Raw genomic sequence first — 23,928 nt, 5'->3', positions numbered from 1 at the left:
ACACTTATGTGTGTGTTGCTAAGAGCGTAGGATACAGGTATCAAGGCTCTCAACTGCCTTGTTTTTGGCAGGATGCTGGAAAGAGTCAAACCTGATACGCGAAGGGGCTTTACATGTGAAAGTTAGTAAGATGCAATCTGAGTGTAACCTCAAGTGTTACACTGGTAGGAATAGCTGAACTATTGTAGTTTCTGAGGTAATGCTGTTGTACCTTTGTCTGTGGATTTTCATAGAGTAATACAATCATAGAATGGCTAGGGCTGGAAGGGACCTCAAGGATCATCAAGTTCCAACACCCCTGCCACAGAGTTGCCAGTTGCTAGACCAAATACTACTGAGATTGCCTAGGGTCCCATCCAACTTGCCCTTTGCCACCTCTATGGATGAGGCATCCACAACCTCTCTGGGCAGCCTGTTCAAACACCAGAGCACTCTTAGTTATTTAAAGAAAAATAAAATAAAATGCTCCTTGGTATTTAATCTAAATCTCCCTTCCTTAGGTTTAAAACCATTCCTCTTTGTCTTATCGCTCTCCACCCTCATTAACAGACATACCCCCTCCTGTTTATACACTCCCTTCAAGTATCTGGAGGTTNACCTCATCTGCTATGTTGTTTTAGATTGCTTCTGGAAAATGTTCTCTTCAACTGTGCTGTACTTTTTTTTTCATACTTTCCTGAGTCTCATGCTTAGACTTAGTTATGTTCATGAACTGAACAGTTTCCTTAACTGCTGTTTGCAGGAGATAATATTATCATAAGTAAACAATCTATGGGCAATGATGCCCATTCCAAGTATTTTATTTTTTTTTTTTTTGTAGTATACCTTTATTTAAAAAAAATAAGTGGTTGGGCCCAGATAAAAGCATACAGGCCCACACTCTCCAAACTATGAGCTACCTTTCACAAGGTTTTATTTTTGCTGGATCCCACAACATGGTTTCTAGTACATTCAACATCAGGAGCTATTAATTTAATAGAATTGAGACCATTTCCCTTAACACAGTGCTCAATTTCTTGCTTGTAAAAAATAATAGTGTGGGTTTTTTGTAGGTCATGTGCAATCCTCAGTATTTTGCAATTTCATTGAAAGATGCCTGAAATTATCAACTGATTTCAGGCTTAATTAGCTTATTTGCCTGTCTTGTAATTCTGCATGCCCTTTAAAGTTTCAGTTGTTTTGGTTGTTTTTTTTTTTCCAAATATTGCCTAGAGTATCATTTCATGGATGCTTGGTGACAAATTCTTCTTACTTTTGAATGCAGTTGAAATAACTATTCTTACGCAGAACCTAATCTTCTGTGCATAAAATATTATGCTGGCACCAAAGTAAACAGAGCTGAAATGGCTAGCAGGCCACAGCATAACAAATCAGAACGATTAGTCATCCTCCTTGGACGCAGATGAGTCACTTATGGTCAAGACACTTCTGGGAAAACTAGATAGCTGGTAAATGTGTTACCGGCTGGCTATCAAAGTCCCTGTGCCATACCAGGAAATGTTCCTGATTTGGGCAATACTTCTCTTCCTGCAATGACGAAAATAAACCAACTGCTTAAGGAGTCAATCTCCTTTCTTCAATTCCGTGCTACCAGTTTTGTCAAGCTAAATAGTTACTGTGATGTTCAAGTGTGCTTGTGGACTAACAACAAATGTATTAAATGAAATACTATCTGCAGTGTAACATGTGGCCTTCTATGTTTCTAGTAAAGAAGGAGGGTTACCTCGTGCTCTTTCAAAATTACTTTCTTTTGTTATGCTTTACTCTTGTTGAGCTTGTCCAGACTGTAGTTTCAGTATAAACTATGTGTGTTTTCTTTTGTTGCACCATGTTGTACAATGAGGTGTAGAATTAAAGCCTATTCCCTTCTTAGTAAAGATCACATTTTGCTCCATTATTGGAATGTACAACCAGAAAATCATTTGTTTGACTTCTTCCTTTACAGACTGGTAGTTAAGGGCAGGCATGAAGCGCCTTGTTGACTTGGGACTGAGCAAAGATGCTCTGTCTTTTCAATTTTTCTTAATCTGTGGTAGAATAATCCTCATCTCCTTTTAATTTTGATAGGCAGAGCTGCTCAGCAGATCTACAGTGCCCTTTGCCTTTTATTTATAATTAACTCCCTCCCAAATAAATCATTAACTCCTTCTATCTTCGCCTTTTTCATACTGTCTTTTTTCTGATACCTTCAAATATGGCACAAATATGGGTGGCTTCAGAGAATTTGTCGTGACTTCACTGCAGATGAGTTTAGTAGGGAGTTTGCTACTTCCCTCTTCTCCCTCCCTTCCATTCAAATGCCTATTAGCATTTCCCAGTATAATATATCAGTTGGGATCTGTTGAACATGGCGGCTGAATCCAGGTCTGATCTAATCATCAGTCTCCACCATTCATACTTCATACCATATTCCAGTGTGCTCTCTATCTCATGCGTACACGTGTGTCAGCAGTGTAGTACCACCCACAGGTCTGGGATGAACAGAGTTGAAAGAAGTGTTGTCTGGAAATGTTCCAATGATGCCATACTGTACAAACAGATCTGTTGAGGCTGAAACATTTGGAATTGCATGCATTTTTTTGCTGAATTGCTGCATCTTTGCTAAAGAATGTAATCTTGCACCTGGCACATGGCTCTTTTGGAGAAGTGAGCTCAGTGCCCCTTGGAGTCTCAGATCTAAGGCTGACTGATATGGCCTGCCCTGCACCAGGAGGCTTTGGGGTACTCATCATGGGGACAGCCTGTCTTGGGGGTATGTTCTGGAAGGTGGGTTCCTTGAGTTTGGTGCCGTGCTCAGCTCTGGAGCTGGAGATCTCAGAAGTTCTACCTGTGTAACCATATTCTTTGTAACTGTTCTCTACAGTGCCAAATCAGTGAACTGAACAGATTTCTAGCTCTGTGGTGCATGACCTTCTTTGTGCTTCCTTCTTTCAAATTCCAATAGAACATACATTTATAAAAAGAAAAATTGTGGCTCAGAATGTTGTCAGTGAAAATACTTTTTTTGTTGTTGTTCTGTGAACCACGAGTCTGAAGCTTGTTTTTAAGTGAAAGGCTTTTTTAACTTACCAACACAATGTGACTGATGCACCTGTTCTCTCTTGCAGTGATGGAAGTGCAGCTGAAGACACGTATCTGACATTTGTTTTGACTTTTGGCTGTTTGGATCTTCCATGATGCATTTGAGAATTTTGCAATGTGTGGACAACTTGCAAACAAAGAGGGAAAAAAAAAAAGTCATCAAATGATCCAGTCTGTAAGTACCAGTTATTTCCAGGTAATAAATAACTTAGTGCAAACAGATAAGATGATCTACAGTGCAATATATTTGTATACACAGCTTCTCATTGCTCTTTTGGTTGCTTATGTTCCTTGGCCAAATTTGTACTTTCTAAACCTATGAAAGATCTCTTTTAGATTCATGTTGCAAAGAGGGCTGCTCTAATAGAAACCATTTCCACAGAGATCTTTTTGTGGGATTAGGACTGTAAGCAAGCTGTGACAGAAATGCCAACTGTGACATAGGATTGCATGTCAGCACTGTGGGAAGACGGTGAAAGACTGGTTCCTGTGCAGCACTTCTCATCGATAGATTTTAAGTGCCATTTTATATGGAAAGATAGTGATATCCTGAGGCTGCCCAGCAGATAAGTGATGCATCTGGGAATCAAGTCCAGGTATCCACGTGATTTGTCTGTGATTCAACCTGGGAACAGAATGCTGAGTGAGCAGTATTTATTCTATTATTTTGATTCCCCATATTGTTAAGAGCATTCTGTGCCCAGGCCTCTTGCAAACTCAAAACGTGTTGCTTAGTAGAGCCTAGACTTGTAAAATGCTATTTCTCAAACTTTGCCTGTGCAGCTTGGAAGATGGTGACCTCCTGGCACTGTGTTAGCTGTGGTTCCGTGTGCTGCTCCAGTCTCACCGATGGCTGGCTTTGAGAATAAAGTATGCCTGGTCTTGCCTCAGCTCTGTGCCAGATTTCACCCCAGTGTCCTTGCTCTGAAGTTAATGGGTTTAGCAATATGAACTTGCTGCATGTTTCTCAGTCTGGAGCTAAACAGATTGCTGCACTTAAAAGCCCCACCACCCATTGCTACAAATCTATTAAACATCTCCAGTTAACCATACAGCCTCCTGCTTCATTCAGCAGCTGAGCATGTAAATTCCTGTGACCAAATAGCTGCAGTTAACTGCTTTCACATGTGCTCCCACCATGCCCATCTTGAAAGGAGAAATCCCAGAGCAGAGTTTCCCTGCAGGCAGCCAGCCAGTGACCAGGGCATGACTGAAGAGCAAGGTGCCCCTTAGGGCCTTGCCCTTCACAAAGAGCTCACTGGGAGCAGGGCCGAGGGCAGCCCAGGCAACACTGGGACTTCTGACTGTCCCTCAAGCCCTGCTCCTGGCACTTGGAGCCAGAGGATGCAGTGGGAGGCCAGGCTGGCAGCCAGCCTTTGCCAAGACCTGACCCTGTCTATTGATGGTTCATAGTGGCTCCCCAGGCCCTGCACTGGTCACAGCTCAATGTGCCCAGGGATGTACACTCCCACACCCTGCAGGCCAACTGCATGTGTAGAAGGGAAAACTGCTTTTATTTTTCTGGCTGCAGAAGGGCTGTTACTGAAAATGAAACAATACATATCCTGGTAGGAAACACTGCCATAGCTCTGAGGGCTGCAGGGCTTCTCTGGCTGCCCTGCCGTGCCCTGCCCTGGTGGCCATGGGGCCGGGCCATATGTGCCATTGCAGCAGCATGCTGCTGGCATCCAGCAGCGCAGAGGGGTGGTGGGACCCAGAACCATTCCAGTGGTGAGGTGGTGGGTGCCAAGGCATGCCGCAATGCTTGCTGGAGGTAACTGGCCACGTTAGAAACAAAAGGGCTGTGTCTCCCTAGTCTGGATGCAGGGGCCAGAGAGCCCTGTGTGAAAGGCAGTGGTTAATTTGAAACACAGGCAAAAATAGCAGTGGTGCTGGGAGCGTGTTTGCCTTGGCTGCTCCAAGCACTGCGCCGCTGCACTGAGCAGGCCCCTGGCTGCCGGCCAGGCTGTAATATTTCCTTTTGCTGTTGTTCATAAAGGCATTCAGGAAAACAATTGAGTGCAATGAGTGCCTTCCCGTTCCGGTGGCATGTGAGCCTCCAGCCAGCATGAGTCCAGGCCCCGCAGGCCCTGCCTGGCCCAGGTGGTGCTGGGGCCACTCTGCCCCATAGAGGGCTGCAGGCTCTGGGAGAGCTGCCTTTTGAAAGCTGGTTCTCCCACCCCTCAAGGCATTTCTCCTGGCAAACAAAAGGAAATGTCAAAGACATATTTTGGCATGGGGGTTATGGGTATGCAATTTAAAAGGATTTATTGATGCTTGAGCTGTTGCTTTTTAAGTGAGCTGATAGCCTGGGTGGGAGCTGCAGTGCTGTGAAGATGATGGTGTGGTTTTCCTCTGTGAGAGGAGGAATACACGGTAGTGCTATGGGGCACCTTCATAGCAGGATTTGTCTGAGAAGCTGTGTTGAATGGGTTAGTTTAAAATAAAACAGCCACTCACCTCACATGGTTAGTTGAGTATAAAGTCTGTGCAAAAAGCAGGCCTCAGGCTACTGAAGATGTCAGCTATGCAAAGGAGATCATATGGAATGTAAACTAGTAAGGACAGAAATGCTCAATTTACATGGCATTTGCATTACTGGAGGCATGGCAGCAATAAACGTGAACACAAGGGAAGCTTGACAAGCCTCTCTCTCCTTGTATATGTACCACTGCACTATTTGTACTGGAGCCAGCCAGGTGCTGGGAATGCCACATCATACCTAAGGGGATGCCTCCAAGGCTGCCAGGGACCTTGTAGAATCGTGCCTTTTACTATTCAGCACTTGCTGAAGTGCTAAAACACCACCAACTTAAGGACAGCAGCTTGACATCCTTACATGAATCGGAACAAATCTATCAAGGTCATGTTTATGCTCATTAATAGCCCTGATTCACTGCTGGAGTGCAGCCTTTGTTGTAGCACTGACAGGACAAATCTCAGTGTACAGAAAGCACCTGGCTAGCCTTGTGCTGACTGAGTTAATGGAAAGTGAGGTCAGCAAACCCGGAAGTGAGGTCAGCATCTAAGAGGCTGATGTTTCACATCTGGGATGGCCAACTGGTGGTCCAGGAATTAAACCAGGCCACAGGGTGTTTTTGTTTCTGGCTCTTGGGAACATTGGCCCTTTCACATGAATGCCTATAGGGGCACAGGAGTGGCTTTCTCTCCTTAATGACAGAGAAGCTGAGAGTGTGGCAGTTTTCATCTGTTTGGGCAGTGTTGCCCAAACATTTCCTTTGGTGTTCCTGCCTGTGAATTCTACTTCTGAACAAAGGAGTTCTCCCTGTACAAGTCAGTCCTCCATCTTTTAGATCAGCACTGGTTCTGGCAACTAAGGTACTGGCAGTCAGAACTATAGCTAGTTAAGCTAAGCCTGAAGGGGGTAATCAGTGGGGTAGGATTGTGAAGACAAAGGATTAGAGAGCTTTGTGATCATTTGTGTAAAGCTTGTTCAACCAGCAACTAAATGTTTTGGTGTTCTTGCTCTAAAGAACATTTTATATTACAGTGACCTTACATTTATGTCTTTTCCAGGTCATCTGAGCCTTGTCTAGACCTGTGCCTTTAAAATAAACAAACTCCAAGAAGAAAATCAATACCTTAGGTGGAAGAATTCATGCATTTCAGAGCTTCAGGTGAGCAAGATGGATTGTGTTTTAACACATGTGAATCTGTTGAGGAGAATGCTGTTGGTGAGTCAGTGAAGCTTTTATTCTGGACTTTAGCAGGTGAGATAGTTCTGACCTAAGTTTCCATGAAGATCTGACATGGTAAACCATTACAAAAATGCTTCTATGTGTTCTGATGGTGGGACAGGCTGCAGAGTCCTACTCTGCTGTACAATACTGAAGGGTGAGGTCCTCCTTAGCTGAGTACAGCCCAGAGTGGCTTGGAGAGAGGCAGCTGCCTAGACTGCTACGTAGTAGTGAAAAATGGAGACACAAACCTGGGCTGCAGCTTGTTTTTAGCTATTGCCTGCTATCTTTCTTTGGGGAAAAAACTGCCTGCTGGGTGAAGCCTTGCACATGCTGATATGGCGCATTCACTATTGCTGTAACTCAAATTATTTAGTTCAGTGATCAAATGTAAAGGTGATTCTTAGTTCAGGAGGTATAAATGCCAGAAGTGTAACTTTGAGTAGTTAAGTCACGCCTCTCATCAGAATCCTGTTTGGACTAGGTTTTGCAGAAATGACCGTTGTATTGGCATAATCTTATTCTTCTGAGGGAAAGGTCACCTGACATTTTGTTGCTGACATTTGTATTGGTAGTGGGAAGACTATAGCTTTATGGGCAGGTTCAGTAGTTATACAGGACAGAATTCATATTTCCACTGTAGCTGATGATAGTACCTTTGGCATATTGCGGCCTGAAGACATATTAATTATGCATTCAGGTGAGCAAATGCATTTTCACTTGGAGGGGTAACCATCCAAGGGGGATTTGCTGGTGTGAGTAGATATTTCTTGTTAAAAAAATTCTTGGAGTGATTTGAAGTCCAAGGTGAACACCGGCCCACAGCCTCTTCTTTGTCATAGCCAAGCAGCCATAGAGGTCCCTTGATGAGTCCCAAGCTATCCAAGGTATATTAACTTCTATTCTAGGGGTTCAAAACATTAGAATTAAAAAAAAAAAACTTAGTGCCAGAGATTGTTAAAGTAAAAACCAGCATGTACTCGGTGTATACTCAAATTCAGCTGATCCCTTTGGTGTAAATAGTTTGGGCAAGTCCTTTGCACTTTTCCCAGGGTCTTAAAAAATGCATGTTGATTGTTCTTTTTCTTTAATGATGGCAAGTGATTTATACTGTTTTGTATTTCATCATTATTCTTGCAGAGTAGGAACTTGAAACTTTACCTAGTAAAGAAATGAACAAATAGTCCTTTAGCACAAGCTGCAGTTTTCAGGTGCGTTTTTCTTCTTCCATGTCAGAGATGAGTGGTGGATATGTACTACCTCATGCAGAAAAACTTCATTGTTCTTGTTGCTGATTGGATTGGAGGAGGGTGCGCTGCATGTTTCTGTTTGAAGCATATCTAGCAGTACTGGAGGGGAGTTTTAAGGGACAGTTCTCCTGAGTTTCACACCTTTATGGTGAAAAGACAAGCAACTGTTTCACTTGCAATGAGCTTGTAATGTTCCTTAACCTCTGTGAAGCTTTTCTTGAAGTTGTGGCAGTCCATGAAATGGGCTTTTTTTTTGGACCTATAAACTCCGAATTCAAACTTTATCACTTTTGGAGCTTAACAGAGCACCGAGTTTGTGATTTTATTCACAAAGCTATGGATCATTGCAAATCGCTTCCTATTATTTGACAGCTTCCTTTTTAGAAATTTCAACACTCTAGATATCTGCCTGCAGCAGTGTATGATTCTAATCACTGCTATGATTTCATAATCCCCCTTTAATTCAGCAAACATTCCAGATTATCAACATATGCGATTTGTATTTTCGGAGAACACAGTGCTGCAAATTCTTCCTGTTGTCAGGCTTTTTAGGTTTTGTAGCTGAAAGATGCATATTGTTAACTAGAGGTAATTTCATAGATATAGTTTATAAATATATGCAACTATTTTGGGCTGCAGAGATGACATTCTCCTCAATGAATCTAAGAAGGAAAGCTGCAGAGTTTAAAGCCAAATTCAGCTGGAAGAAAGAAAATTGCTTCCATATATCTTCTGTATGTCATTAAATGGAAAATGAGATAATTCTTCTGAACATCTGAAAACTAAAAAGGAGGTCTATTCTCCTCTCAGTTTCTGTGGATAACTTCAGCTAATTTTTGTGGCAGTTATGCATGTTGATGGGAGAAAAGATGCCTCAAGTAGGGATGATAGAGTATACGTATATTACTAAATAAAATGCTCATTTTACTTATGATAATCCTTCTTTGTTCCAGATATATGTATGCATTCCTCTTACAGCAAATATTTCAGTTGTCAGGATGGCTTGATACATTTGTTCTTTGATGTCAAATCGAGTTGCATCACTGTGAGTGGTTGCTACAGAAACCCCAGCTTGGATTTTACATGTATTGAGTTCAATCTTTTTTACTTAGAGAAACTGGATTTGAATTTTCCTCTAAGGAAGTTCTCGGTAAAATGGGTAAAACCTCTAAAACTGCAGCAGTAAGCATGGCAAAAATACCCAGATAGCGAGATCAGAGACAATAAGGAAAAAAGCAATTTGAAGTCCAACAAACCAAGCCTATCTCTTGATAAAATGCTCCCTTTTGTAATTGAAACCAGAGCTAAATTAGATCAATACCAAAATATTAAAGTGTGCCAAACCTGTTTTCTGTAAGCTTTGCTATAATTGGATTCTGATGTGAGAGATAGCTTAAGTAGGCAAAGTCTGTTGACTCAAGACCATGATTATTCATAGAGAAAGAGCTCCCTGTTAAGGTATATAGTACTTTTATCTGGTGTTTCTTGAAGAATTAATACATTTCTGTCCTTCCCCTCCATGCTGATACATTTCAAGTCCATATCTTGCCTACAGTAAATCTCTGTCTTGCTTAACAAGGAACGATTTCACTGTATAAGTGAAGCATATTGACAACAGATTTAACCCAGACAACTCAGCTTTATTCAATCAGAAGAATGCTGGCCTGGTTTCAGGTTTCTGGGATCCAGGCACAAAATGGACATGCCCCAAGTAGAATCCATTTGTTTTCCCATGAATGCACCTAGTAGGAGGTCAAATAAAAATAAATATTTTGGCTGTTCAGAATGAGATAGATTACTGGAGTATTGTGATTCAACTGGAAATGTGATTACAACAAACAGTGGTAGCATCAGAAATATGTTCTGGTGAGAATAAGAAGCATTGTGTTTTGGTTTTTTTCCTCTCTCTTTTAAACTGAGGTTATTCCTTGTCATCGCTAATGAGATTTATGAGAATATCTACATATATCTTAAAGCTCTTCATCTCTTCGTAGAAAGCATTCTGTTCATGACTTATGGGAAAATAACCTTTTTTTAGCTTGATAGGAGACTTTTTAATGTATAGACAACTTATATGAAAGAGTAGTTTTATGGACTTTCCCTGTGATGGTAAGAATAAATGAATTCAGATCCAGTATACCAGGGACCCCAGATGCTCTGTGGAGCTCCACCAAACAATGGAATAAATTGTGCAAGGGCAGCTTGTCCCTAATGTTTTTGGCTATTTGATTTTGTTGAGGTTTTGCTGGTGTTATTCAGATATTCACTATAATTTATACCGTAACGTGGAAGAAAACCTGCATACTTGCCTGCAGGGGAGTGAATGCTCACTGAAACAATCCTTTGAACATAATAAAAATGAAATCCCCAGGTAATAAAAAAAAAAAGAAAAAAAAAAAAAGAAAATCCTCAGCTTTTATGAATAATGCATTGGTGGAGCAGGAGGGGAGGAAGTGCTTTTAAGATTTATTTCCCCCCACACAACCTGTTGGCAGAAATAAAATCTGGGTTGAGAATGGTTTCCTATGCTCTGAATGTGTTCTCAGGCTTTTTTGTATGGTTTGGCCTAAAAGCCAAAACACAACCAGACACTTAATAGTGGTAATTCTGATTTATGCCTTTGCTTGTTTGTTTGTTTTTCAAGTCTATGGGTGTCTCCCCCTGTGTATTGACCATCTGGTTGTGGGTTTGGCTGCTTGGGATGTGCCTGGCATGCTGAAAAACAGCACAAAATTGCAAAGCTGTTGGGGGCCCACTAGGATGGCTTGTTTGGGGTCCTGGGTGAGCTCTGAGAGACAGCAGGTGTTGTGATGGGAAATTCAGGATGGCAGGAAGGATTTCTTTCTTCAGCTGTTAAATGCATGGGAAATACTAGAGGAAGCACTATAAAAATAAATGGTACTTTTTCATGTGATACTGAAAGTGAAACGCTTTTGTGTTACTGTCTCAATAGAAACCTGTCTGAGAATTTTTAGCGGGTTTTGCCCTATAGCAGTGAGTCAAATTCAGCATCAGAGGATGCAGACTCAGAGCTGTGTAACGGTTGTTGAACAGCCTAAGTGAATCTTAGTTTCAGTACAGTTCCCACAAACAAGTGTCCCAGTTGTGAAAACTGCCACGGTACCCAGCTCCGCACTAATGATTTCTGTCAGTGTGAAGCCCATGCTCCACAGCCATTGCAGAAATCCCATACATTTGCCATCATTTCATCAAGTGACTTGGACATGCTTTGGTTTCCAGTTCTCTGTCACTAAAGTAATTGCTTTGTAAGATGGGAGAAAAGAAAGAAATCTGACAGTTCCCAAATTGAGAATACTGGAGGAAATTTCCGTAACGTGTGTGAGGGGTATACAGCAGGCAGCAGAGAGTCGGTTCTCCCAGGGTTCGATTTCAGAGAGTCACAGCGGATGTGGTGCTCTTACAGCCAGTTAAACTTTGAATAATCCTTTCAGGAATAGAATATATTTTCTGTGACTATGACGGTGCCAAATCATTTTAAGTTGCCAAAAAGCTGCTTTGGAAGGACTTGAGGAAACCACAGCTGGGAATTGTGTCACAGATATAAAATGAGATTTATTTACTCATCCATATCCAACACTGAAATAATAAGGAAGACAGGAACAGATGAAAGAAGCATTTGCCCTTCTTTTTTTTTTTTCTTTTCTTTTTTTTCTTTTTTTCCCCCTTCTATTTACAGATTTCCTTCTTTCTTTTCTAATTTAATTTTATTTATATAGAATTTCTGTAGAAAATGCACATTTTCAACAGTGGCTTAAACTTCTTCTCACCGAGGTCATTGGACAATTGATACCAGGAATGATTCTAGTGATTCAATTCATACTCTGAGGGGTAGGGATGGAGAGCACCATGTGCTTGGCAACTCTACAGCATCTCAGGGATTTCATAGTGCCATGTTCTGTGGCTGAGTCTGTTTCCAGGTCTGTGGTCACTGCTGCTCTTTTCTGCATGCTTGCTCTGCCTCTGGGCCTGACTAGTTTTGTTGTTTGATGTCAGAATTCAAGTGGTACCTGGGAACTTCTACTTCCTCAGATAATGGATATATCACCATGATACTTAAATGCTATTGAAATACTTATGTATTTTGTATGTTGAGAACATCCTTCCTTATGCTAAGGATATTTGCAGTCTGCCTCTGTTTCAGACTTCTTTGTTGGACAGTGCTTTGGAACTGTAGCCATAAAAACCTTGTGGGTTTTGCTTGCATATATATACCTAATATAGACCCACTCCCACAGTTCTGTATCCATGGAGCCTAGGTTTTTTTTCAGGGTAAATTAAAAAGAATCATCACTGCAGATGATCATTTTTATATGTCTGCTTTTAGGTGTTGCTTGTATTTGCATAACTGACCAAATTATAGATTTAGGAGGATGTACTATGTTCTATTCTGATTTTCCTTATCTGTTTTACTGAGAGATAATTTACCAAGAAACCTCTTTTCTATCCTGCTGTATCCAGAAGCTTTCATATCTTAGAGATTATAGGGAATATTGTAATAATGGTAATCTGGAAACACAATACGGCTGAATATGTGTGTATGCGTGTACATCCTGCCTCATTGTATTCATTTGTGTTTCCAAAAGTACTAGTCCAATAAATTTTGTATTCTGTTAACATGAATTATTTATTAAAATACTCTGGCTTTGCACACCAAATGAAACATATTAAAAAAGACTCTTTTTTTCCTCCAATTAATGCCCATTAAAAATAGCAGTTAATTTATTTCTGAGTAACTGATTTAAACATTTGACAGGTATCTACTTTATGAACAGCAACTGCCAAGGGAGGAAAAAATGAGGCAGAGCAAAGACATGTAGAATCTGCTAATTGTTATAGGTTCCACACCACTGGAAAAAAAAATATGGGGGGCATTTTTCTACATAAATGTAGTGACAGCAGTATGGGAAAGATTGTTCATTGTTCCAAAGAAGGCATTTTTAAGGGCTCCCTGAGAAGCAATTGAATACTTGTAGGGTACAACATGGAGTCCTTTGTGGGATCAGGGCTCTATGATTGTATCTATTTTGTCTGGTTACTTTATGACACATGCAGATATTTCTGTTAGGTTTTGTGTGAGTAAATTGCTGAAACATCAGTTCTATAACCACAGTGCAAAATGTACTTGCCACTATTTCAGTGCAGTTCCATCTGCTTCTGTGGGAAGTGATGTCCTGTTTATGGGCAGCTATTCCGACAGTTTTGAATTAGGAACTTATTAGGGATGCAAATGGGGTTCTTGAAACCTGTGTTGAAGACTTCAGAAAAAAATATCAAGCTGACAGATGAGCAACGTCTCCATTTTCCTGTGCTGCAGACTGACATACTCAAGTCCAGACCATCCAGGGCAACTCCATGGAAGGAATGTATGTCTAGTACAGTTTAGCTGATCTTTTCATGTAGCAAAGGTGTATGTAGCTTCAACATTAGAAAAGGAAGTTGTTCGCTTTCTTTTTAATTTTAATTTTTATCTTTTAGCTCATACTGCATACGTAGCATCTTTAAGCATTGCAGGCTTTGGGACTCCCAATGAGTGTTTCACTGAATGTAATCGGTTTAACTTCCCCTCCTGTTTTCATAGCTGTAGTTTGTCCTCAATATTACTATGAGGTGGAATAATCACTTTCAACATTAACAACAACTTTGTTGTTTTTTTCAATCAAATTTTGGGTCTTAGCATATTTTTTGCTTTAAAGCACTTACTCTTCTTAGAGAGTTTGGACTTCTTTTTTTTGCTTTAATTTTGAAGAACAGAAAATCTTGTTTGATTAAACTGTTATGATGACTTTTAGATGTGCTTTCCTTCTTTCATTTTGTGGTCTTGTTTAAGTTTTAATTTCAGAATCAGTGCTTGAATAGAAAACCTCAGATTTGGAATGATACAAAATTATTGGAGCTGTTTGAGGAAAATATCCTGGGTGATAAAACTCCTCCAAAGAGGGTACCCCATGTGGTAGTTGAGAACAGAAAGATCTGCTCATCTTTATCTCCAGTCACAAGAGGAGTGCATGAATAAAAGTGTTTGGTTTTCAGACTTCATTCACATTTTCCTCTGAGCAGGGGAAAGTATTGTGGTAGAAGACCAGGTTCATAGTTTGCAGTCCCTGTCTTGAACCCATCATAAAAACCTGAAAGATGCCTCATGTTTTCTCTGAGAAAGATGAGGATTAAAGGACACTTGAGCTATTATATTTCTACTTTGGCTATCTCAGTAGACTAATTTCTGGTCTGATACCTTGCTGTTTATCACATGCTTCCTGCGGAAGTGCTTTGCTCTTTTTTAAAAATCACATAATGGATTTTCTTGTTATGATTTTGTAAACTGATCTTTCAGTGAAGTCTTCAACTTCATGATATTCATTGCTTTACTAGATGCTGAAGATAGCAATTCTTGAAATTGTGGATTGTGATTTAAAATATTAACAGATTCCTTGCTGGACCTAATATATCTCCTGACAGAGTACTCCATATTCCTATTCCTTATGGTGCTGAGTAAAAGATCTTGGATAAATAACTTGTATGCCATTCTCACATTTTAAATTAACTCCTTGTTAGTGTGATAAGCAGATGCTCTTCCAGTAGTTTTGGAGCCTTTTCTTGCTACCATGTATCACTGGCTTCTGTAAACTTGAAACCCTCTTGGAAAATGCTTTTTTTCTATGTTGCTTTTCTGTTTCCTGTAGCTGAGCAGATCTATGGATATTACGGAATACATAGAATACATAGAATTGTAGGATCTGGAGGAAATTTCAAGAGATCATTGAGTTCAGCCCCTCCTGCTACAGCAGGTACTCTACAGTAGGTCACACAAGTAGGCAACCAGATGGGTCTTGAAGATCTCCATTGTAGGAGATGCCACAACCCTGCTGGGCAGCCTGTTCCAGTGCTCAGTCATCCTTACTGTAAGTTCTTCTGCATGTTTGCATAGAACTCTTCTTATGTACAAGTTTTAGGTCATTGCTCCTTGTCTTATCACTATATATCACTGAGAAGAGCCTGGCTTCATCCATTTTCTTTTCCACCTCCTTTTAGATATTTATAAACATTAATCAGATCCCCCCAAGCCTTCTGTTCCCCAGGTTACACACGTTGTTCAGTCTTTCTTCATACAGGAGATGCTCCAGGCCCTTTATCATCTTTGTGGTCCTCCGTTGGGCCCATACAATGAATATACTGTGTTGTAATTGGTCTTCTTCTTGGGTCAGTGATAGGAATATGTTGCCTTCCTTTCCTTCATGCTTCTCTAGTATTCGAATCATTCAGACTTAGTGTAGTTACAGCATATTCAGTATTTTGTAATAGAATATTTTTTGAGAAATAATAGCCATTTGTTGTTTGTTGTACTGACTGTTGGTGCCCTAGAGAGTGTTGGAAGAGCAACACAAACTTGGATACTGGAGTAGATTTCCTACTATATTTGTAATTCTGTGAGCATAACTCAGAGGAAAAAATATATGTATTTATTCCTTTAGATAGAATGCTATTGACATTTGTAGAACAGATATTAATGATGTTAGAAATATTACATAGCAGATCTCTTCCATGCATATAAAAAGTGTGAAAAATGAAAGTAAAAAAACCCACTGTAGCCAGGTCTAAATGTTTGAGTTTTTTTTAGTTTTCATAATAAAACAGATTTTGTTACTATTGAAGCATGCCAAAAACAAAACAAAACAAACAAACAAAAAAAAACAACAACAAAGAACTTAATAACCACTAACTTCCTCTATTAATTTGGTATATCTGCATTATAAATCTGAGTGCTATTTGGCAGTTTTTAGAAAAATACGTTTTCATCTACATGGACAATATTTTATGATGCTTCAGCTTAATGTGTCTTAAATGGTGGATTAACAAAGTGGTTTAAAATGGAAATAGAAATGCTGTCTTTAAAGAAAATTGTAGTGATTATCTCTAATAGTTAAGGAAGTTAAATAAATATTTGCTTTGGGAAATATGTACAGATTGGCATTATTTTTCTAAGTAGTTTAGGTAATACCTGTCTGCCACACTGTGTGTTTAGGGAGATGAATTGATTCTTATGGCATAGAAAATTTAGCCTTGCCAAGAGGACCACACAAAGGTCAGTGATCCAAGAGGTAACACTGCCCAGGAATGAACAGCAGTCCTCCTAGGGGTCAAAGAGAGCCTCTCTTGGATAGTGAAAAAACAGGCAAAAACATTGCCATTTCTAAGCACTGCAGGGCTGACTGTTCTAAAGTTACTTGCAAAGGAAATGCTGTCATTTAAAAACACATAGGTCCCAATGGAGCTTCATTTGACATTTTGTAATAAAAGTGTTTGAATGTGTTTAGGGAAACAAAGAAACTGCACTGCTCTGATGTTCTTCTCTGCTCTAAGTCGTAAGGGTAAGAGATCACGGTTATCAGTCCGGAGGGGTTTTCCTCTACAGTGGCAGAGTCTGCTTGAAAGGTAGGGAACCATGCAGCCTCTTCAAAAAGTGTCTTCAAATACATTGTAATCAAACTTAATGTTGGCTAATTTTAAAAAACAGATACTGAACACTTTCTGTAGACACTATTATTTTTTCTTTTTTTTTTTTTTTTTATTTTTACCTCTGCTGGAGGGTACTATGTTCAGTTTGCAATAGAAGCTTCCATTGAGGTTTGTATTGTTGCAATGCCTGTGTGGGCTAGCAGTTCTCAGGGATCAAATGTTACCTTCAACCCCACTTGCTGGCATGGAAATAATGCACTATTGCAATGAGGTAGCCAACAAAATGGTAAAGAATCAAAAAAGATGAAATATGTCCATTCTGGAATTGCAGTTTGCAGCACATTTTAAGCCAAGTGAATCTGACAGAAATGCAGTCCTTTGCCTTGGGGGCAAGCAGTTTCCCCATCTCTGTACTGCTGAGAAAATTTTCCTCACTGTTTGCATATCGTACCTTTTCCCTGGGAGCTGTACTGAAGCTTCATTTGCTTTCTTTGCAACACTTCAGTGACTTGCTTAATTCTGGGGGTGGTCTAATCCTGATTATAAGTGGCCAGATTGGCTGCTGTGGCCTAAGGAAGCCTCTTGGCTGAGAGGACCATGAGGACAGAACTGTGACTAGCAACCAGCTGCTCTCAGGTGGGCTGAAACTGTTGATCCACCTGTCTGATTTTCTTGGAAAGTGAGTATGAAAGCTTTACTGGGATATCACAGCCCAACAGCATCCAAAATGATGAAAATTCTGTCTAGATTAAGCCAGGAGTGTTTTACATAGAGACGTTGTGGATAGAGAAACCTTTTCCTTCGTATGGTAGGATAAATTAAAAGGCACAAAACCTCAAAGAAGCATTTCTTTACCTGGTGTAGTTAGTTAGTGGGACAGAGAATCCCAGAGCTTCGATGCTCTGCGGTATAGAAGGAGCACTGCTACATGTCATGGCTGAGGGAGCCTTCAGGATGGAGGAGGGAAAAATAGAAACAGAGAGGTGGCAAATGAAAATGCAGATTGGAACAAAGGGGTTGTGAAAGTATTCAAAGGAAATTTGGTGCTGATGTTTTGCCACTTGCTTCTGCATCTAAGTGACCTATCTGATCTTGCTTACTCTCCTCACATTGTACAGCTGCTAGTGTGGCTCCCAGCTCCCAGAAGAGTACACGTAGGGCACATTTTTTTTGTACACTCAGCTCTCCAGACACATGCTGTGTGTATCTGAGCATTGGCTTCTCTCCACTGGAAGCACAGATGTCATGCTCAGAAGGCACACATACTGGGATTGTGTTGCAGAATAGCATGGAAGCAAATGAAGACAGCTTTTACAAATCTTGAGGATATCTCCCTGCAGCTCTGACGTGCCTTGAAAAGCAGATAGAGTTGTCCATGTAGTGAGTGAGTTCCCGTTGTCCCAGCTGGCTGAAATTAGTGACAGTTGTTCCTTGGAGTTACCAGACTGGATGTCTCTCTTTCTGTGTCCTTTGCTCTGATCTGCCTCTAATTGAGGGGAGGCACCTAAGGTCCTTTGTGCAATAGGATGGAAGTGCCATTTGCAGCTATTGTCTTTGCCAACCGTTTTGTTTTTGCTGTCAGAACTCCGTCAAACAGAGAACAGATAATAATAGAAAGCTGCTCCTAAGCTTCCAGGTCCAGCCCAGGCCTTGCTCTTCTGAGAGCGTCACTTATCTGCCCCTTTGAAATAGGAAGTGTCGATTTCTCAGACTTCTGCTTTACTGGAAAAGTTGGTTGAAATTGGTCAATGGCTTCAGAAGTTACTGGAGGAGAGGGAATTTGTAATCAGATGCAGACAAGTTGGCTTTATGTGACTACATGAGCCTTATTTCTGTAGGAATCCCTGGTAAAAAATGTGGATAAAGTTGCAGTAATATTCAGGTTAGAGTTCGTATTGGCCTCTATTTCTTTCATAATTTTTCCAGCATGACTTTCTAGCATGATGATGTTACTCAGCCAGGTTTTTGAAACTTTTTATGGCATATGGACACTTTTTTCAGTCTAACTTCTCTATCTTCCTTGATTTTTTTCTTGATGAACTCATTCATCAATTGGGAAAAGCAAACACACAGAGGCGCCTGTTGGAAATGTTGCTGGCTAGATTTTTTAATTTTTTTTTTTTCCATAAAGACAGTAATATTGGCAGAACTTTCTGATATATCGTGGTTCTGAAACAGCACTGAAACATTCAGGCTAGATAGATTTTTGCATGGCTTTGTAGGAGCCCCAGTGCCGTGATGCTGTTCCTTGAGAAAGGAAACGTGGTCTACATCTGGGAAGAGAGCTGTGTGCTATATCTAGTATGTTCAGAGAGCATTTTCTCTGTGGTATTTTTGCATATCAGTATTTTCTATTGAACAGTAATGTGTTACAAGGGCTGTAAAGTCACAAGTGAAGTAGACAGAGCCTCAAGGGAAAGAAATGGGAAAAAGAGTGCAAAAAGGACACTGACCAATGTCTGTGGATTTTGGTTACAAGACTGAAAGTAGGTGGAACTGCCAACAGAAGAATCAATTTCCAGTTTTTTGTTCCCCACAGCATATCAAGTAGATCTAGATGGGTTGAATGGAGAGCTACCTGACTGGTACCCAACTGGTTTCCTTATCAGCCTCAGTGTATGTGGGAAAATGTACTATTTTTTGTAAACTGTAACCTTTGGCAGTCTTTGGCTCTGCGTATTGAATAGAGGGATGATAGCAGATGTGGCAGGAGACACTCAGGCTTATTTGCTCCTACAAATGAAACAGCTCTAACAAGAAAGGAAAAAAAAATCTTTACAGAATTAGCTAAAAAAAATGTGTCAGACAAAATTGTGCTTTGAATGCTTTATAAGAGCTACTGTTTTGCAGTGAGAAAAGACAGTCAGGTGTTGATAGCATGTAGGAGGCAAGAGCTGTTATTAGTGAGTGGGAAGAAACACATTGAGTGTGGTGTGGGAGTAGGGCAGATGGGAAAGAATCTAGTGGCTTTTTTGGAACTACTCATTCTGATTCATCTTCCTACAAACTTACTCTCAAAGCCTCCATGCAGCACACCGTCATCCTTCAAGGTCCCACAGTACTGCCAAGCTGAGAATGGCATTGAGAGGCATGTTGAGTCAGCTCTGTGTGCTGTAGTAATAGAAGGTGTTCAGTGAGGAGTTTAAATAACTGTTTCAGCCAAGTAGGTTGTGACTGTATAGGACTATAATACACAGGTGGGATGCATATCTATTAATTCAAACCCTCTGTGGGATGACAAAATGGTAGTATGCTAATTTTAAGGTAGTTAAAAATGTCTGTGAAGATCCATTAATGGAACAATTTCCATGCTCACTTGCTTGTGAATGTGAGGGCCTTATTGCCAAGAGTCTTGGTTAGAACCATGGAAGCGTGTCCAAATGGCCTACAACATGCCCTGAAATGTCTCCTGAAAGGGCTGCTGCTTGGATGTGACATAAGTACTATGTGCTCTGACTGGAGACGTGATGATGGCATTAACAGAAAATACCAAGAAGGTCAATAGAGAGTTTAACACAGTGAAACCAGTTCTTTGGACTTGTCATAAATCTATTAACTTCTTCACTAACAGGTTCTAAATCTGAACGTTTTGGACCATATTCTAATGTACAAGAGTATATAATTTTATCAGACTGTTGCTTGTACGCCTTCCTGTTTGATGCTTTTCTTTGTTGTGAAATGCTTGTAGTTGTATTTTTACTTCTGCTACTTTTGTCTACTAATCGAGTTTGCTCCTCAAAGGACAGAGGAAGATTTATTTTACAAATTTACACTTGAACTTCCTGTGGTGGTTTTGCTCTCAGGTTTCAGCACTGGTGATGAAAGGTATTTCCCACGACGCTTGTGAAATTTAAATGAAAATGCGCCTCTGCAAGAAATGTTTATTGCACTTCATATGTAATATTACATTTATTAGATATACTTTTTGAGGCTTATTGTGGTGGAATTGTTTGCTATGTCGTGACCTTTGACATTAATTTTCACTCAGGTTTTGACATAGTTACATTATGACTATCTGTACACATGGATGGATTGTTAGCTAGCTAGATATTAATATATTTACAGGTCATTTCTGAGAAATTGTTGTGCTGTCTGAATAGTAATGGGGAAAGCAAAGGGAAGAGGTTGGCAGGAAAACATATTTTCATTCCCAAACTATCAAGAGGCTGAAAAGCGAGGACAGGATAAAGGAGACAGAAAGGAAGCAAGAAAAGAATCAGTGCACAGTCATAACAGAGGCAAAAAACAGGTTTGAAAAAAAAATAAATATATAAGCCATAGATTCCTTTTGTGTTTTCCTGAAGCCCAGAAAAAATTTAAGTATGAAAAACTCGGGCTAATTGAGAGCATTATATTGACTGGCTCCAATTTTCCTTCTTTCTTTGTTTTCAATCCAGCCTCTCTCATTATAGCCTCTTAAAATAAATAAATAAAAACTCTCACTCTATAAATATCTGAAAGAGTCATTCTTATATAATAGCCCTTTTCTTGCAGCAAAATTTATCATTATAACAATACCGTCGCAGTTTTGCTGGCAGAATCACAGCCAATCAAAGCTATTACAATAATGGAACATTTCATGGTTTTGGAAATTAAATGTGTAACCATGGCACAGAAATGTCTCTTAAATCATATTTGGAGATGTATTTTTCACCAAATGATTTGCACATTATCTCATTCCATCTGAATTCTATTTTCATTAAAATTACACCATTGATTTTTTTCCCCTTTGTTTCTGCAGCAATTTTGCAATAGTGTTTCCCATCTGCTTTCACTTTTTGTGAGTTTGATCATATTTGCTCAAGAAGCAGATCTAAGCCTTATTTTATCATGAGGCAGAATTTAACAGCTGACTAATGGTCAGACTGTAGATTATGCTGTAAATAGTTAGCACGTTAACTTGCAGAAGTGAGTAATACTGTTATTAAATGCAGTAGCTGAGCTATTTTCAATAAGGATGTAAGCGGCTTAATGCAGTCAGTGTTCCAAGACCTAGAACCAGTTCAAGGTGTGTGACTCCTCAGGAGTTTTACTTGTTCAAGACTCATGAGAACCAGCAAGACGTTTCTGAGTAAGAAAAGATGGAAGACTGTAGGTGTTTGTTCTCTGTACATATGTTGAAACCTTCCTGAGGTGTTTGCGTGCACCTGGGACCATTTCTGGTACTGAGCTAAGGTGTCTGCTCATCTTTGCTGTGAGCCTTTTCTCCTGGGTAGTGCAACTTCAAATGGTCTGTTAGTAGAGCTTTCTGAACAACTAAGGGGGGAGATGAAAAACCAACTGGGCAAGGTGTTCACATGATATACAGCTTTCAATCATTGGATGAGGAAAGGCATTAAAAGCTCTTCTTAGTTTTCCTGTTTCGCTTATGAGAATTATTTGTGTTATTTTTCAGCTTTTGAACTTTTATTTATATGTGTTTGTTGTTGTTTTTTTTTTTTTTGTAAACTGCATACATAAGATAATACAGTGTATGAATGCAGTTTGTGTTTTAATTGCATTCTCAAAATGAAGTGATAGAATTTAAGCAAAACTAATAGTGATATGTATATAACAGGTATGGCTTTTTCTAGATGTATGTCTCACCCTTAGGAGAGCTGAGGGTATGGGTGTACAGGAGGCCAGACACAGGTGAGGTAGTTACAGCTGGGAAGGAGGTGCAGGAACACCACAGGGCTCTGTGAAAATGATCCAGGTGCATCAGAAGGGCAGTAGGGCTTTACTAGCTTGGGCTAAGTTCACTTGAGAAGAGCTCTGTTAGGCTGCTACATCCACAGGATATCGCAGGAGATCATCCCACCATCAAGAGGCACTGTTAGTTGGGTACTTCTTTGCCTTCACTTCAGGGATTTGAATACCATGCCAGAGCACTGGCCTAGTGATGGGCTGCTCTTGGGGACATGATTTCTCTGCTTAGAACTTCTATGGTGTGCCCAAGAAAAGGCTCCAAAGTCAGTACGTATTTCCCTGCCAAAAGCTTTGGTTTCAACTAATTGACGTTTTCTTCTGAAAAACAACTTTGTCAGAAAGTGACCAACCAGCTCTGGTTTCACACCCTCTGATCTGTCATCTTTAATCTGCTTCATGAAATCAGGGTTCCAGCAGTACTTACTGCTGGGCTGTTAAACATCTTTTAAACTGCCTTCTGCTTTTGTCTAGATTTCTCTTACTCGACTCATCTGCAGCTATTTGCTTCTCCTTTGGGAGAGCCCCGATCCTGTTTCAGTCTCTTGTACAAAGGCTGCCTGCTGCTCTGCTGGCTTTTCCTACTGCTGTTTGTTTTTGGTGTGTTTTTTTGTTTTTGTTCTTGTTTTTGGTTGTTTTTTTTTGTTTTTTTGGGGTTTTTTTTTGGTTTGGGTTTTTTGTGTTTTTTTTTGCCATTTGTTTTAATTTCTTTTTTTTTTTCCCAGAAGCACCCATAATGAAAAAGTAATGGGAAAAAATCACACAAATCTATTTTCATACTCAAATCAGAATTACACTGGAATTCAGGAAAGGTTCACATCATGATTTCTCATGAGAGCTGAATCCGATTCCTGAATCCTCTGTCTGGTTTGTTTTTGCAGTGCTTTCTGCAAACTGGTATTTGCAGGTAATTCTAGCAGTCAGACCGCTCTCATTATTCTGACTTGTTCCAGGCCACGTTTTGCTATTTTTCATTCCTCCCCCCTCTCCCCCCCTTTTTTTTTTTTTTGTTGTTTTTCAAATTAACAAGAATTAGCACCTTTTACCCTACTGTTCTCAGCATCCTATTCCCCCAGATAAGCAGTTTCTTGTATTCTAGACACTGACTGGTGTTTGAAAAACTAGCAAAGATAACTTCTCTAAGTGGTATTTCAAGTTGAAAAGGGATAACAACGTATTATTGTAAGGGAAGTACAGGGAGAGTTCTGAGTGTGATGTGCTTCACTGAACAAATGCATGTGCAAATCTAGTTGCTTTGATATAGTAGATTGCAAGAACGTTTTACACATATCTTATTCATTGTGCCTGTAAGTTATACAGGGAAAAAAAAATAACCCTCTAACTAAAACTGGCAAGTATTCAGAAACCACAACTATTCAGCGTATTGCCTGACCATTTTTAAAATGTATTTTGCACTTTTGGTAGATGTTGTAATGCATTCAGCACAGTGTGAAGTCTTGGCATAGATACCAGGTTCTAAAATAAGATGAGCTCTGCCTTTTAAGAAAGCAGTGTTTGCCTGTGAAATACCTTTGCTATTAAGAGCCTTTGGGAAGAAGGGCAGGAAATAGCAGCGATGATGCTGCCAGCAGTGAGAAAACAAATTTATTTTGAATTCTGACAAATAATTACAGCAATGGATAAAGCCCTTCTTAGTGAATGCTGAGTAGGCAGAATTGCACTTTCCTTGTATATACTGGTGGCCTTTCCCAGGTACCTCTTAACAGTCAGCTCTGCTC

General features: G+C 40.0%; 1 long non-coding RNA gene across 2 annotated transcripts in view; it reads left to right on the top strand.

Annotated features, from left to right (window-relative positions):
- The first annotated feature begins 3,105 nt into the window (after positions 1-3,105).
- The window catches only part of LOC107318060, a 161,027-nt gene continuing 140,204 nt past the window's right edge, over positions 3,106-23,928 (top strand). For both annotated transcript variants that reach the window (XR_004308350.1, XR_004308349.1), the window contains exons 1-2: positions 3,106-3,256; positions 6,619-6,719. This is a non-coding gene — a long non-coding RNA (uncharacterized LOC107318060). The remainder of the gene's footprint in view (positions 3,257-6,618; positions 6,720-23,928) is intronic.

The sequence above is a fragment of the Coturnix japonica genome, chromosome 9 (genome assembly GCF_001577835.2).
Source record: "Coturnix japonica isolate 7356 chromosome 9, Coturnix japonica 2.1, whole genome shotgun sequence".
NCBI classification, from domain to species: domain Eukaryota; kingdom Metazoa; phylum Chordata; class Aves; order Galliformes; family Phasianidae; genus Coturnix; species Coturnix japonica.
The sequence above is the reverse complement of the archived record's forward strand: the minus strand, read 5'-3'. Positions and strand labels throughout refer to the sequence as shown.